The sequence below is a fragment of the Amblyomma maculatum genome, chromosome 3, assembly GCF_055883805.1.
Source record: "Amblyomma maculatum isolate TAMU_Amacu chromosome 3, ASM5588380v1, whole genome shotgun sequence".
Taxonomy (NCBI): Eukaryota; Metazoa; Arthropoda; class Arachnida; order Ixodida; family Ixodidae; genus Amblyomma; species Amblyomma maculatum.
In genome coordinates this window covers 123924627-123937898 of record NC_139346.1, presented here as the reverse complement: position 1 = coordinate 123937898, position 13272 = coordinate 123924627, and the positions used below count along the sequence as shown (strand labels likewise).

Sequence of the window (13272 nt, the reverse complement as noted above, 5' to 3'; positions counted from 1 at the left end):
CGTAGGCCTCTCTTGGGATAATTAATGTCCCGCATCGCGTCTGCAGCCTTTACCCTTACTGTTTCATTTCCTACTGTGCTCTGATAATCCTTTTGTACGAAAGTAAAGTTTGTTCGTGCGCTAGAATAGTAAGAAAAACAACGTGGATATAAGAGTCTATAGCGACGTATTTCCAGCCGTCGTTTAGAAGCAGTCTATGCAATTATTTTTGCTCTCTCCGATCATGTCACCATTTTGGCACAAATACTAACCCTAATGCACAAATCCATCTTCTGGGAGAGTTTTGACACTTCTGCCTACAGTTTTGTCATAGTGTCCAGGCAAAACCTTGAAGCCGATAATATTGCAAAAATGCTTTGAGTGCACCTTCGTCATAAGCACATATTGGTTTTCCTCAAACGTGATTTAGTCGCAAAGAGAACGTAAGTAGATCCCCTATGATTATATGTGCACCATGGGTACACATGCGCCACTTTGTCGTCAACACTTGGTTTTGACGAAATATTACACACACAAACATCTACGAGACTTGCACACTGATTTTTTGTCTGTGAACATAATATTAGACCGAAGATCACGTTGTCACATCTGGCGCTATGATATATCCGGCGTTAATCTAATGTTCCACCTCAATACATAAATATCCTGCTATCATACACACCATCCAGCATTGGCGTAATGCTGAAGGTAAAAAAAGAACGGAAGGGTTTCATAACAAGGAGAATGTATGCTAAAAGCTCGTCAGCTCGAACGCTGAATTGTGCATGACGTAACTTAGGAACCACTGATGTACCGGAAGTGTTGATTATTTGGGCAAGAATATCAAATTCGTAATGTCCCTTACAAAAATGGTCGTGAACAGTCTTTAGAATCTGTATTAACACCTTATTGACTCTATCAATATTGTACGTACTTTTAATCTGTATGAACATGTGTAAATACGAAGTTCATACACTGTTACTTTTGTGTATTTAAATCAGTTCATATAAAGTTTGTACATAGCAAGTTGTTAGGTGAATATACTTCTCTGTATATACTCCTATCAATATACAGCAGGGGCGTAGCCAGGGCTCTGTTTCGATGTCAGAAACCCTTCCGAAAGTTTTTGAACTCCTTCTTTGGGCCTTTTTTGCAATTTTTTTATCGATGCCGTATAACGCCCTCGAAAATTGTTTCTGGTTATACCACTCATACACAGCTATTAAAATATACTGAAGCAATTTAGCATGTCAGAAAATATGTTCAGATAGAAAGTATATAGTATTAACTGACCGAGTGAATGCTGTTCATTGCAACTCATATTTGAATTACATTTTTTATTATGAATAGCATCTGTTAAAAAGAAATGGAAATGGAAAATTGATACGATCAATTTGCATGAATTATAGATAAAACTTATAAGGTTATAATTTGAAAATTTAACTGGTTACAATTTCGCTCTTTCTTCATCGCGCATTTCTTAGTCAAGCGTCCGCTCTTGTTGAGGACGCACTGAGTCCTTTTATCAAGCTCGCTCGCACAATTAAATACAAAAACATCACAAATGGAAGGTAAACGCACCGCGCCGCCGACTTTACAGTGGAGAATGCGCGCTGTGGGTGTTGTCGGGTTATATCACGCGATGCTGAGACGCACGCCCTGGACTCTCGGATCCACGTAGCTCATCCCTCAGAAGCTATATGGGCGAAACTTTAGAATTATATATTGGCATACACACAATAATTGGGTATATGCACATGTACAGTAAGCTACCGAACGAGCCCCCCCCCTCCCCCCTCTTCTCCGCTTTCCTTCTCACGCGCCGAAATTACTGGAAAATGGAGGGTGCATTTCCCTGGCAAGGACCAAATTTTCATCCGAAAAAAAAAATGAATTTGTATTTTTTTTTTCTTTATCGACCCGATCGTGTTTAGAAGTGTGCTCCCAGACGCATCCGAGCCACCCCGCTGTGCATAGCATACGCTCCTGTCCACCACTTATGAAAACAAATCGGCGCCCGCCGCCATTTTCTCTCGCCGCGCTCAGTATGTTAGCGATTGTCTTATTCTCTTATTCACTTCTGCGCCGCCGCTCCCGTCAAGGCAGCGGCCATATCTTAGCTCATCTGTTCCTGACCGCGCGCATCGTATGTTTCGCTCGCGGAGGTTATCCGACACCACCCAGCAGCCTTTGGACATGTGCGTCAATCGAGCGAGCGCTCTACAGGTTCTGCTGTTGTTTATGTTTTTGCTGGAGGTGGTGTCTGGGTGAGGTGCGAGCTTAGGGCAAGGGTAGGGTAAGGAAGCGCGCTAAGGGTAAGGGAAGAGGGGGGGGGGGAAGAGAAGGCGCGGCGGCTGGGGAGGGGGGGGGGGGCGGCGAACTAACACACACAACGGCACAGAATGCGCCAGCAGAAACACGCATATTCGCTCGCAGCCTTCGCATAGCGTTCATGCAGCCTCGTGAACTATATCAGCGCGCAACCTGCGGTCCGCGGCACCGACCTCAGTAAATCAATTAAGCGCCCTTACGGCACAATTAACACGCACTTGACCCGAACCACGGAATATCGACCAGCTGTAGCTGAACATATTCATCCTTCCGCTGTGATCCATTGGGAACGTTATGCTAGTTCTAGTTGCAACCACCCTCTCGAGAGGTTGGCTGGAAGCTGTCCTTCAAATCCAATGCGCGGGAAGGATGCAAGGAGGCGCTTGGCCATCAGAGCGCGGCTTCGAGCTGGAGGAGGGGGGGCGTCTAGCCGCCCTGCGAGCAAAGCACACAGCAGTGCGCACGCACGCACGCATTCTTTTTTTTTCCCTAGAAGTGCGGGAGGTATGAAAGGAGAAGCGGGCAGGCTAGCCAACGTAGACAGCGCGCGGTATCAAACCTGTGACGGCTTCATTTACGCGCCCTTCAATCAATCAATCAATCAATCAATCAATTTTTTGTTTTCAAATCCAGAGGACGGGGGGGGGGGGGGGGGAGGGGGCACCTCAGCGAGAAAGCAGTTGCACACTGCTTAAGAGTGCCGAGGACCCTCGCAAACATCAGTAGGTGACAGCTCAACAGGAAGCTAGTTTACATGGAACACATTACAGGCATAAACACAGGTATAAAAATTGCAGACATTACAGAGATGAACAGCAGCAAAAGCAAAAAAAGGAAAGAAAAGGAAAACAGATATGTGTTCACCGAATAACAGCGCAATTTCACGGTATTACCGCAGTGATGTAATCAATACAGCAAAAAAGATGGGTTTAAAGTTTCACAAAATATTCACAGAGCAAAGTTGTCTCCGAGTAACAGTAACGAAATCAGCAATCAGTTTTTAGTGTTTATTTAGCACAAATGTATGATGCTCTCAGTCTTGAGAGCTATTTCTTTTTCGCCTCTGCAAAGCTGCATGTGTGTGAGCGCGCGTGCGTGCAAATAACTCATGCGCAGGCACTCAATATGTGCGGCTCCGCATACGGTAAGAACTCAAGTTTTCATTACAATGAAGGAAGCAAACACACGATCGCTGAAGTTGGCTCGCCACTCCGAGTCTCTGCGTCGCCTCGAATACCAGCTACCCCACAAAACCACCGGAAGAAAAAGAACGAACGCACAAGATAGCGAACGCACAGAACTGACGCTCGCTCGGCGTTCCACTAATCCCGCCTTTCGTCCGAGCAGCGCGGCGCGACAGCGCGACTGAAAAAAAAAAAAAAAAAAAAGCGAACTCCACAAGACACGTGATGGAGCAGCGCGGCGTGGCAGCGCGACTGGAAAAAAAAAAAAAAAAGAAAGAAAGAAAGCGAACTCCACAAAACACGTGATGCAGCTTCATGTGTCACGTGATTGCGCACGACTGAAAGGCGGCGTTTGGCTGTGTGGCGACGTCGAGCGTGGAAAATAGTTCTTTCTGCCAGAAATCTTCAATGTAAGTTGACAAACTTTTTCATTCCTTTCTTATAAACGCTTTGCGCATACTCGCTGAAAATTTTGTGTTTCAGAAGTGAGCAGTTTTTACATTACAAGCGTTTACCCATTTTTTACTTTGCTGCATACTGCACGCCCAATGCTCTAGGAATATTTTTCATTGTTTAGCGTTTTTATCACCTAGTTAGGTTTTAAAAAGTGATCCTCGATTGTCCGCGGCCTCTTTCCGATCATTTTGCAACATAGTTCAGATCTTTAAGGCGTTTTTTTGCGGAGTTATTACTAATTCTTCAAAGGTAAACAGCCGCTTGGCCTCGCAGCCATAACCGTCAAATTTCAAATATTGAGAGAGGCCTTGTACTGCGTAAAAGCTATGTAGACGTATAAAACCTGTCATTTTTAAATTCCATCAGATGTGTGCGATCGCTCGCTACCTATCTGTTTTATTTATAGCGTTTCTTCGTTGAGCTATTTGCACATGGAGCCGGTAATTCGAGGTTAAAGCGCTAACCGCATGACGCTGCGACATGCCGCGCGACGCCGTCGCGCGACGGGCTGAGGGCCGCCAAAGCATTGCCGCTCGTCGCCGTCGCTCGGTTTCTGGGTTTTTAGAAAATTTCGCGTGTCGCCCGGAAGCAGCTCGCGAGGCAGCCAATCGCAGAGGGCTTTAGGGTGCTCAATTTCCGTTCTGGCTTTCTTTTTATTGCGTGTAAAGTTAGTTTTCCTAGTCCTGTTTGGGCGAAGAACCTAGTGCCTTCACGCGCTCACTTCGTCTGATCAGTGTATGTATATGAGTGCATCGAGATAATTCAGTAAAAGCTTGGAAGGGTAATAAAAGAAAGAAAAAGGTTAGCGTGGCTTGATATTGTTAATTTCCGAAAGGAGCAGGAGAAAGTCGCTGCTTGCAATGCAAGTCGGCATCGCAGTGTATAGTAACGCACCGCTGCCCTGTGACCCTTTAAAATACGATGCGTTACAAGAAATTTCATCAGTTTTTTATCGTACTTCATGCTGTTTAGTGTTGAAAATGGGATATAGCGTGATTGCATTCCCCTTGACCGAATGACGAGGCGGCGGTAACAGAGCAACGCTGAAAACGCGCTTCTGTCGCTGAGCGCCGTCGCTCCGTGCGGTATGCACCAGCGACAACGACAGGCGTTGCGACGGATCGCTAGGGGTTGTCGCCTCATGCGGTTACCGCTTTATTGGAACAGTCCATAAGCAACGACTTTCCGCGTAAAATTAGGTTTTTAAGCTTTCCTTTAGAGTAAGCACAGATTGAGGGGGGGGGGGGGATATATAATTTTATTTATAACAATTCGCAGACTTCAACGCAGTAATAGTTATATTTATATCCTTAGTAGGTCAGTACGTATTATTTTAGTACAGGCCCAGTGTTCTTTTTCTTTTTTTTTTAACGGAGGCGGGGCAAGTTATGTGGGTCAAGCTAACAATTGGCTGTGAATTAAGCGATTAGAGCTTTCAGACTCAGTCTTCTGTTTTGTTTAATTTCTAAGAACCTTTAAGCTTCACAGAGAAACAGCATATTTTGAAAAGTGAATTTCAACTATGGAAGTTCTTCGTTTATTAATGTTTGACATTGCTGACAAGGGTCAGAATTGAAACAGATGATAGGATCGAGTTTTTTGGTAACTTATGGCATGTGACCTAGAGCTGCTAGGAATTCATTTTCTGAGACAGCTTTTCTTTAGGAGTGTAGGAAAAGTAATGGTATGTTATGGGTTTTGAGAAGCATGGATTTAATGAAGTCTTTCTTTTACTGCATTTACGGCGTGTTTGGCAATAATGCTTGCAGTCCAGCTGATGCAATTGTATTGTCACACTGCTTTTGCAGCAGATTTCATCTGCCATTGAGGGAGTGCTGCCTGACTATGAAGCAGACAGCGTCATGAATCTGTTGAGGCAGTTTATTCTATCAGCCATGGGTGCCCTGCCCTAAAGCATCCTTCCTGTAAAGGAGACATTGAATTGGTAGGTATCACATGCTCATGTTTTTTGCATTCATGTGTTTGCTTTATAACTGTAATTTTTACTGGTTCATGCTTTGCATTTATTGTTTTCTTTTGAGAGTATAAAGGGCGGATGTGTAACAGGCTTCATTAAAGCAAAGCTTGAAACCAGCTCGGTGTTGTTAAATCATTCTTGCTGTGTTTTTAGCGCGACTGACATGTTGGTGAATCTTGCTCATAGTCTGCACTAAAGAAAAGTTTTCATGGCCTCTTCAGAGCTTTAAAACAGGAGATATACTTAGCTGTTTTATTGAAGTAGTAACTACTATTTCTAGTTGAGGCAAAATTGAGTAAACCTGTGTTTTAATAGCTCAGTGACAAACATGGTGTCATAATATAGCTGACTGCACTGTGCATATGTGTGCATGTTCATGCTGACATTCAGTTACTGTTTATTTAGACTGCCTCAGCATATGTACACATACAGTGATGTTTCACTTGAACAAAGTTCAAGGGACCTTAGGAAAAAGTTTGTTGAAATGAAATTTCATTGGACTGAAATAAATGCGTGGAAGATTGTTTCCATTAGCTTCAAGAAATATTCAGTTCAGTCGTGTCCGACTCTTCGTGACCCTATGGACCATGTCACGCCACGCTTTCCGGTCTCTCACTATCTTCCTAACATCACATAACTTCATCTGCAGTGCCTCGAGGATACCATCTAACCATTGCGTTCGCTGCCTACCCCTTCTCCAGCGACCCTCAACCTTTCCCAACATCAAATCTTTCTCCAGCAACTCCTCTCTTCTCATCAGATGACCAAAGTAGCTGAGCTTTAACTTTAGAATTTGACCCTCCAATGAGCAGTCAGGGTTTATGGTCGACAATATCGACTGATTTGATCTTCTGGCAGTCCAAGGAACTCTCAAGAGTCTTCGCCAGCACCACAATTCAAACGCGTCAATTCTTCGGCGGTCAGCCTTTTTCACAGTCCAACTCTTGCATCCATACATCACAACTGGAAAGACCATAGCACAAGTTATACGGATCTTGGTTGGCAGACTAATGTCTCTGCTCTTTACTAGGCGGTCAAGGCTAACCATTGCTCTCTTGCCCAGAAGCAGGCGTCTCCTAATTTCATGGCTACAGTCTCCTTCCGAGGTAATCTTGGAGCCCAAGAAGAGAAAATCTGTCACAGATTTTTAGGTTGTTCAAATCTTATCTGAGCCCATTTATTTGTCACTGCGCTGATTTGCAAGTGAAGAATGCGTAACCTTTTGCAGCACTTTTGAAAGGACTACAGTGGTTTTGAACTCGATTACTGTGCAAGCTCCTGAGAATCTTGCCTATCACAACGGCCTGCTGAGGAGACAAGGCTTTCATTTTCTCCAAGCAGATCATGGTTAACCAAAATGCCCACATTTGCAATTCTTGGAGCTAAAGGGCCTGGTAGGGCTGAAGATCTGGCTTTGACTGGCTATGACTGTACAGCTAATTAAGCGTGCAGACAGCTATGGATTCATCTGGTTACAAGCTAGTTTAGACAGCCAATTCACTTTAAAGCCAAATAACGGCCACTTTTCTTCACACGATAATGACGAGTGGTTCTTAACATAAAAATATGCTACAAAGAGTGCGGACTGTGCTTTTTTAAGCGCTCAGTATGACTTTGAAGACACAGGATAGTACCGCGGAAAATGTTCGTTGAAGTGAAATGAGCAATAACTGAAGTTTGTTAAAATGAAGTGCGTTTGCATAGTGTTCAATAGAGCTTCAGTGGGGGGATTTAATAAAGTTCGTACAACTGAATACATTGTCGAAGTGACGTTCGTTCAAGTGGTATGTTTTTCTGTGACTAAATGAGAACATTTACTTTGCTCAAAGCAACATATACACAAATATTTACTTTCTTGCTAGCCGCCAAGATTTGCAATTAACTTCCGAACTCATTTTATTCACAACCTAAATAAATGTATCGTTAACCCTAGAGCCAAATAATTACTAGCAATAACAAAAAATATGTTGATATTTATCTGTTGGAGAACATTTTCTGTTTAATTGTTTTGTGTGTTTTTGAGTTCTGCAAACATGAGGGGGCTTGTTACAGAAGGGGTGGGCTGCAAGACAGGAAATATCAGTGTGGCGGCCCTTTTGTGTTTATCAAATAATAATGCACTCTAACATGTAAAACGAATGCCTTTACAACCTGCTAAAAATCTTCTTTTTAAATTGCATGTTTGGGTTCTGCCTGGATAAACATAGATGGCAGAGAGAGATCTTTCTGCCATGGGGTGTGAACTGTATTTTGTGCAGAAAGCCAGAGGCTGTCGAACATGTGTTTATAGATTGTTGTGATTGGGTTTTTTGGGGGCAATATCCTACAGTGAACTTTGCTCAAAGATGTCCCTTTAAGCCCCCATGGAATTTGGTTCTCAGGTGTTGAAAATTACAACAGTGTTCTGTAAGATATGATGAGGCTATTAAGCTTGCATAGCGCATGGAAGCGCCGAATGGCTGTTCGCCATGCTGATCTTTATTATCAGACCTATCCAAGAGTATAATGAGGGTTTTGTCCAACAGATGATGTTTTGAAAGCTCAGCCATGTGTACCTGTGTTTATCAATGTATTTGAAAAAGTGATCAGTTTGAATGCGATAATTAGAGGTATTGTACCTAAGCTAGCTCTCGGCCAGCCTGTAGTGTTTGTGAAAAGGCAAATGTGACAAGAAGGGTGTTTTGCTAGAGCTTTTAAGGCTCTTAAATCTGTGCAGCTCTGCTTTAGTACATGCATTGTCTCCTGTACATGGCTAGTTAAATGATTTCTGTTCATTTTATTACAAAAAGTCATTCTAAATCTTTAGATAAGCTTGCTCACCTCTATTGTTTGCATTGTGTTCACGCATGCTATAGCTGGAAATGATGCAGTATTAGTTACAAGTAAATAAATAAAAGGAGCAGCAACTACATTTCCTTCGTCCGCACATTTTTAAGAGAAACATACATGGGCTCATTAGATTTTAGTGTTATTTGCAACTGTGTTTGATAGTGAAAGATCTTCCTGTCATTGCATAGAAATCTTTCAGAAACCTCTGAGATAGTTTGATACCTGGTGATGTGGAGGTTGACTTCCCAGACAGTAATGTATTCCTATAGTTCATACTGCACCAGCCAAAAGATGAGACACAGCAAAGAGGAGGACAGGACAAGGCTGGACTATCAACTGAATGTTATTGATAAGAAGAAAACAACGAAGACTCCTTCCGAAAAGCTCGCGCACAACCTAACCGGTGGAATGGCAGGAAATTGGGAAGAAGATGATGAAGAAAATTCAAAGCCAATTCCAAGTCAAGGCCTAACTAACGACTTTTCTAATAGATAAAATTCCTTACAGTGAAGGCTAACCGACGCCTTAGCCACACACTTGTCCTCGGCTTTAGCAATGTAAAATGCTTCAACCAACTCTGCAGAGTTGATTACCATTGCTGTAAACTACACCCGTATTATTGAAGTCAGGTGCACAAAGGGACGGGTCATGCTCCGACTTACACTCTCGGGATTGCACATGTAGCGCAAGATTAGAACTCGCCTTCCCTCCCAGAGAATTGGAGTGCTCCGTCAGGTGCACATTTAGACATCTGCCTGTCTGCCCGTTGTATTGACAGCGAGAAACAAGATAGGAGCCTTGTGCGCTAGAGTTAGAAAGGGGCTCAACAGTGTACCTCGTGATAGTTTTCGTTGTGCAGTGTCACATAAGAAAAAGTTCACCACCTGCAGAAAGAATGTGGTCTACCACGTTCCGCTGAATTGTGGCCGGTGCTACTACGGGCAGACAGGCAGATGTCTAAATGTGCGCCTGACGGAGCACTCCAATTCTCTGGGAGGGAAGGCGAGTTCTAATCTTGCGCTACATGTGCAATCCCGAGAGTGTAAGTCGGAGCATGACCCGTCCCTTTGTGCGCCTGACTTCAATAATACGGATGTAGTTTACAGCAATGGTAATCAACTCTGCAGAGAGTTCGTTGAAGCATTTTACATTGCTAAAGCCGAGGACAAGTGTGTGGCTAAGGCGTCTGTTAGCCTTCATTGTAAGGAACTTCATCTATTAGAAAAGTCGTTAGTTAGGCCTTGACTTGGAATTGGCTTTGAATTTTCTTCTTCATCTTCTTCCCAATTTCCTGCCATTCCACCGGTTGGGTTGTGCGCGAGCTTTTCGGAAGAAGTCTTCATTGTTTTCTTCTTATCAATAACATTCTGTTGATAGTCCAGCCTTGTCCTGTCCTCCTATTTGCTGTGTCTCGTCTTTTGGCTGGGGCAGTATGAACCCATACCAACGTGCCCAGTCGTCAACCTTGTTGTATTCCTATAGTACCGTATGCATGCACAATAGATAAACGTAACCCCTTGCATATATCACTGAATCTTCCACTCTAGAAGAGAATTTTGTGCACAAGCATTTTACTGTAGTTTGCCTCTGTGGAGCATTGTATTTCTAATTCTGTGCTTCTCTTTTTATGCTGTTACTCAGCAACATATGAAGTATTCCTTGTTTGTTTCTGTTACTTGTGCATTTGACTTTTCCTTTTATTATTCGAAATAACTTTCTTCCTGCTGTTCTGACTAGTGTTTTCGTATGCATATGCAGTCCTCTTGATGCTTCATTGAGCCATATCTGGAGACTCCCTGTTGCCGTGGTCAGTGCCGACAAGTAAAAACTAGGCAACCTGACTTCCGGGACAAGTAGCAGTGGGATGTAGCTGCATGGTTTCTTCAGCATCCATGTGGATTTCTTATAAAAGACAGGTATTTCTCCTATATTTGACTTTCATATGTGATCAAGATTTTACCTTGGTGACAAACTCTTGAAGGAAAGGATGGACATTTATGGCACTTTCTTAATTTCTTACTCTCGGGAATACACTATTACGACTTGTTAACTGCATATGTAGCAAAAATTATGTGTGACTGCATATTCCAGCAGTAAGCTGCATGATTTTTTAAGGATGAAATAATTTTGCTCCTATTGTCGGTAGCCTACTATTGACGAGCCAAAGCAGGCAATATTAGGTACCAAAAAGTGATTATGCGGGGCCGGGTGGGTTTTAATGAGACAAGCTCTCCACGTTTTAAGCCTTTGTACAGGGCCAACGTGTCTCCCTGAATGTGTCTGGGACACATGCAAGTCTTGTATCCTCAAAAGGACCTTGTCTAAATTTAAATAAAAGTAGCGCCAACCCATTTTGAGTACGAAGAGTTCAGCAGTAAACTCAAAATTGAAGCAAAAAGGCATTCATGTCCCGTGCGATGTCAGTGCACGTTAAAGAGCCCCAGCTCGTCAAACGCTCTGAAGTCCTCCCCTACAGCATCTCTCATAGCCTGGGTTGCTTTGGGATGTTAAACCACATAAACCAAACCAGTCATTTTTTACCACCCCATATTACTTGTCTTTCCACGTATCTCCAAAAGATAGTGCCTACATAAGACTTGCCACTATTCCTGAGATTACCTAGATTATTATGTATTTATGTATTTTATGATTATGTAATTTTCCTCAGTGGAGCATTGCGTTTTCAATTCTGGGCTTTTCATGCTGTCATTCAGCAACCATATGAAATACTCCTCCTATGTTTCTTTTACTTGTGCATTTGACTTTTCCTTTATTATTCAAAAAATCTTTCTTCCTGCTGTTCTGACTAGTGTTCTCATATGTACATGCAGTCCTCTTGTTGCTTCATTCGACCATATCTGGAGACACCCTGTTGCCGTGGTCTGTGCCGACAAGTAACAAGGCAACCTGACTTCCTGGACAAGTAGCAGTGGGACGTAGCAGCATCCATGTGGACTTCTTATAAAAGAAAGGTATTCTAAATTTTGCTTTCTTATGTGATAAAGATTTTACCTTGGTGACAAGCTCTTGAAAGGAAAAGATGGGCATGAGTGGCACTTTCTTATTTTCTTACTCTCTGGGAATACTCTATTGAGACTTGTTACCTGCATATGTAGCAAAAAGTATGTGTGACTGCATATTGTAGGCTAACTATAATATACTTCATCATTCCCTATTATCGCTCTTGTATCCCCTAGGTGCTTGGTGTAGCTGGTCTCCTTCAGTAATTACTTATGTGTGTGTGTCATCTGCTATGGCAAACATAGCCATCACTCAGGAAAAATGGGAGCAAACAGGCATAGTGGCATCACTTGCTGGTAGCATGCACCAAAATGTATGTATACATACTGATACGTTGCCGCTCAACATGTGTATTTGCTTGATGCAGCAAATGGCAGAGGAGAGAATATCTGATGACCAAGCATACTGGCGTGTAAATTTCACTCCTTTGTTTCCTGGGCCCCTATTGTGATAAACTAATGTCGAATGATATAGAGGATCAAAAGGAATACAACTAAACACAGCAATAGTCTCTATCTCCTGAGGGTGTTTTGCAGGTACTAGTTTGTACAGAAAGTGGTTGGAAACCAGTTAGCATATTTTGAGGAAAAATAGGCATCTGAGTGAAGAGAGATGTGTGTGATGCTAGCACAAAGCGTGCGAAATTGGCAGAAAAATTTTGAGCATGTATATTTCTTTTCTAGGTGACACCATGATAAATTTTGATATGGCTGGTACATCAAACACACAATGTCGTTGCCGTCGGAAATGAAGTGTTTCTGTGTCAAGGGTTTGTGCAATAAAAGAAGGTATGAATTTGCATCTGTTTCTTTCGCCACTCTCACTTTTCACGAAATATTACATGCATGTGAATAGTGAGCAAAATACACGTTATTATTGGACACTTGAAATATAGTTCCCCTTCATGGATCACTGCCTTGTCGTGGCGGAGGGGCTTGCGAAACTCGATGAAGTTGTGAGCTCTGCTGTGTAGGGCCACCCAAGATAGACAGGTCACGGCAGAGAGTTCTGACAAAATGTGATTCACTGGAGAAGGTAATGGCAACCCACTCCAGTATTTCCTGCCAAGAAAACCCTATGGCCAGTCACAATACCATTATCGATATGGCGCCGGAAGATGAGCCCCCCAGGTTGGAAGGCGTCCCACATGTTACTGGGGATGAACAAAGGGCGATTCCTAGTAGCTCCAGGACGAATGAAGCGGCTGGGCTAAAGCCAAAAGGACGATCAGTTGTGGATGTGTCGGGAAGCGACCGGAAAGTCCGATGTTGCAAGGAGATATATCACATAGCAACATGGAATGTAAGATCTATGACGCAAGGTAAACTGGATATCGTCAAGCGAGAAATGGACAGATTGAACATTGATATCTTGGGTATCAGCGAGCTCAAGTGGACCGGAATGGGAGAATTTAACTCCGGCGACCATTATGTCTTTTATTGTGGGCACGAATCCAAGAGAAGGAATGGGGTCGCTCTCATAGTAAACAGAAGA

At 43.1% G+C, this 13272-nt stretch overlaps 1 long non-coding RNA gene across 2 annotated transcripts; it reads left to right on the top strand.

The window, feature by feature from the left end:
- Positions 1 to 3833: 3833 nt before the first annotated feature.
- On the top strand, positions 3834 to 12573 carry LOC146195940 (uncharacterized). 2 transcript variants are annotated; one of them, XR_014706057.1, is made up of 5 exons: positions 3834 to 3904; positions 5759 to 5895; positions 10516 to 10673; positions 11589 to 11729; positions 12462 to 12573. It is a non-coding gene; the product is annotated as an uncharacterized LOC146195940 (long non-coding RNA). The 2 variants fall into 2 exon arrangements; XR_014706058.1 differs by having other exon boundaries at positions 3852 to 3904; positions 5762 to 5895.
- The last annotated feature ends 699 nt before the right edge of the window (positions 12574 to 13272 follow it).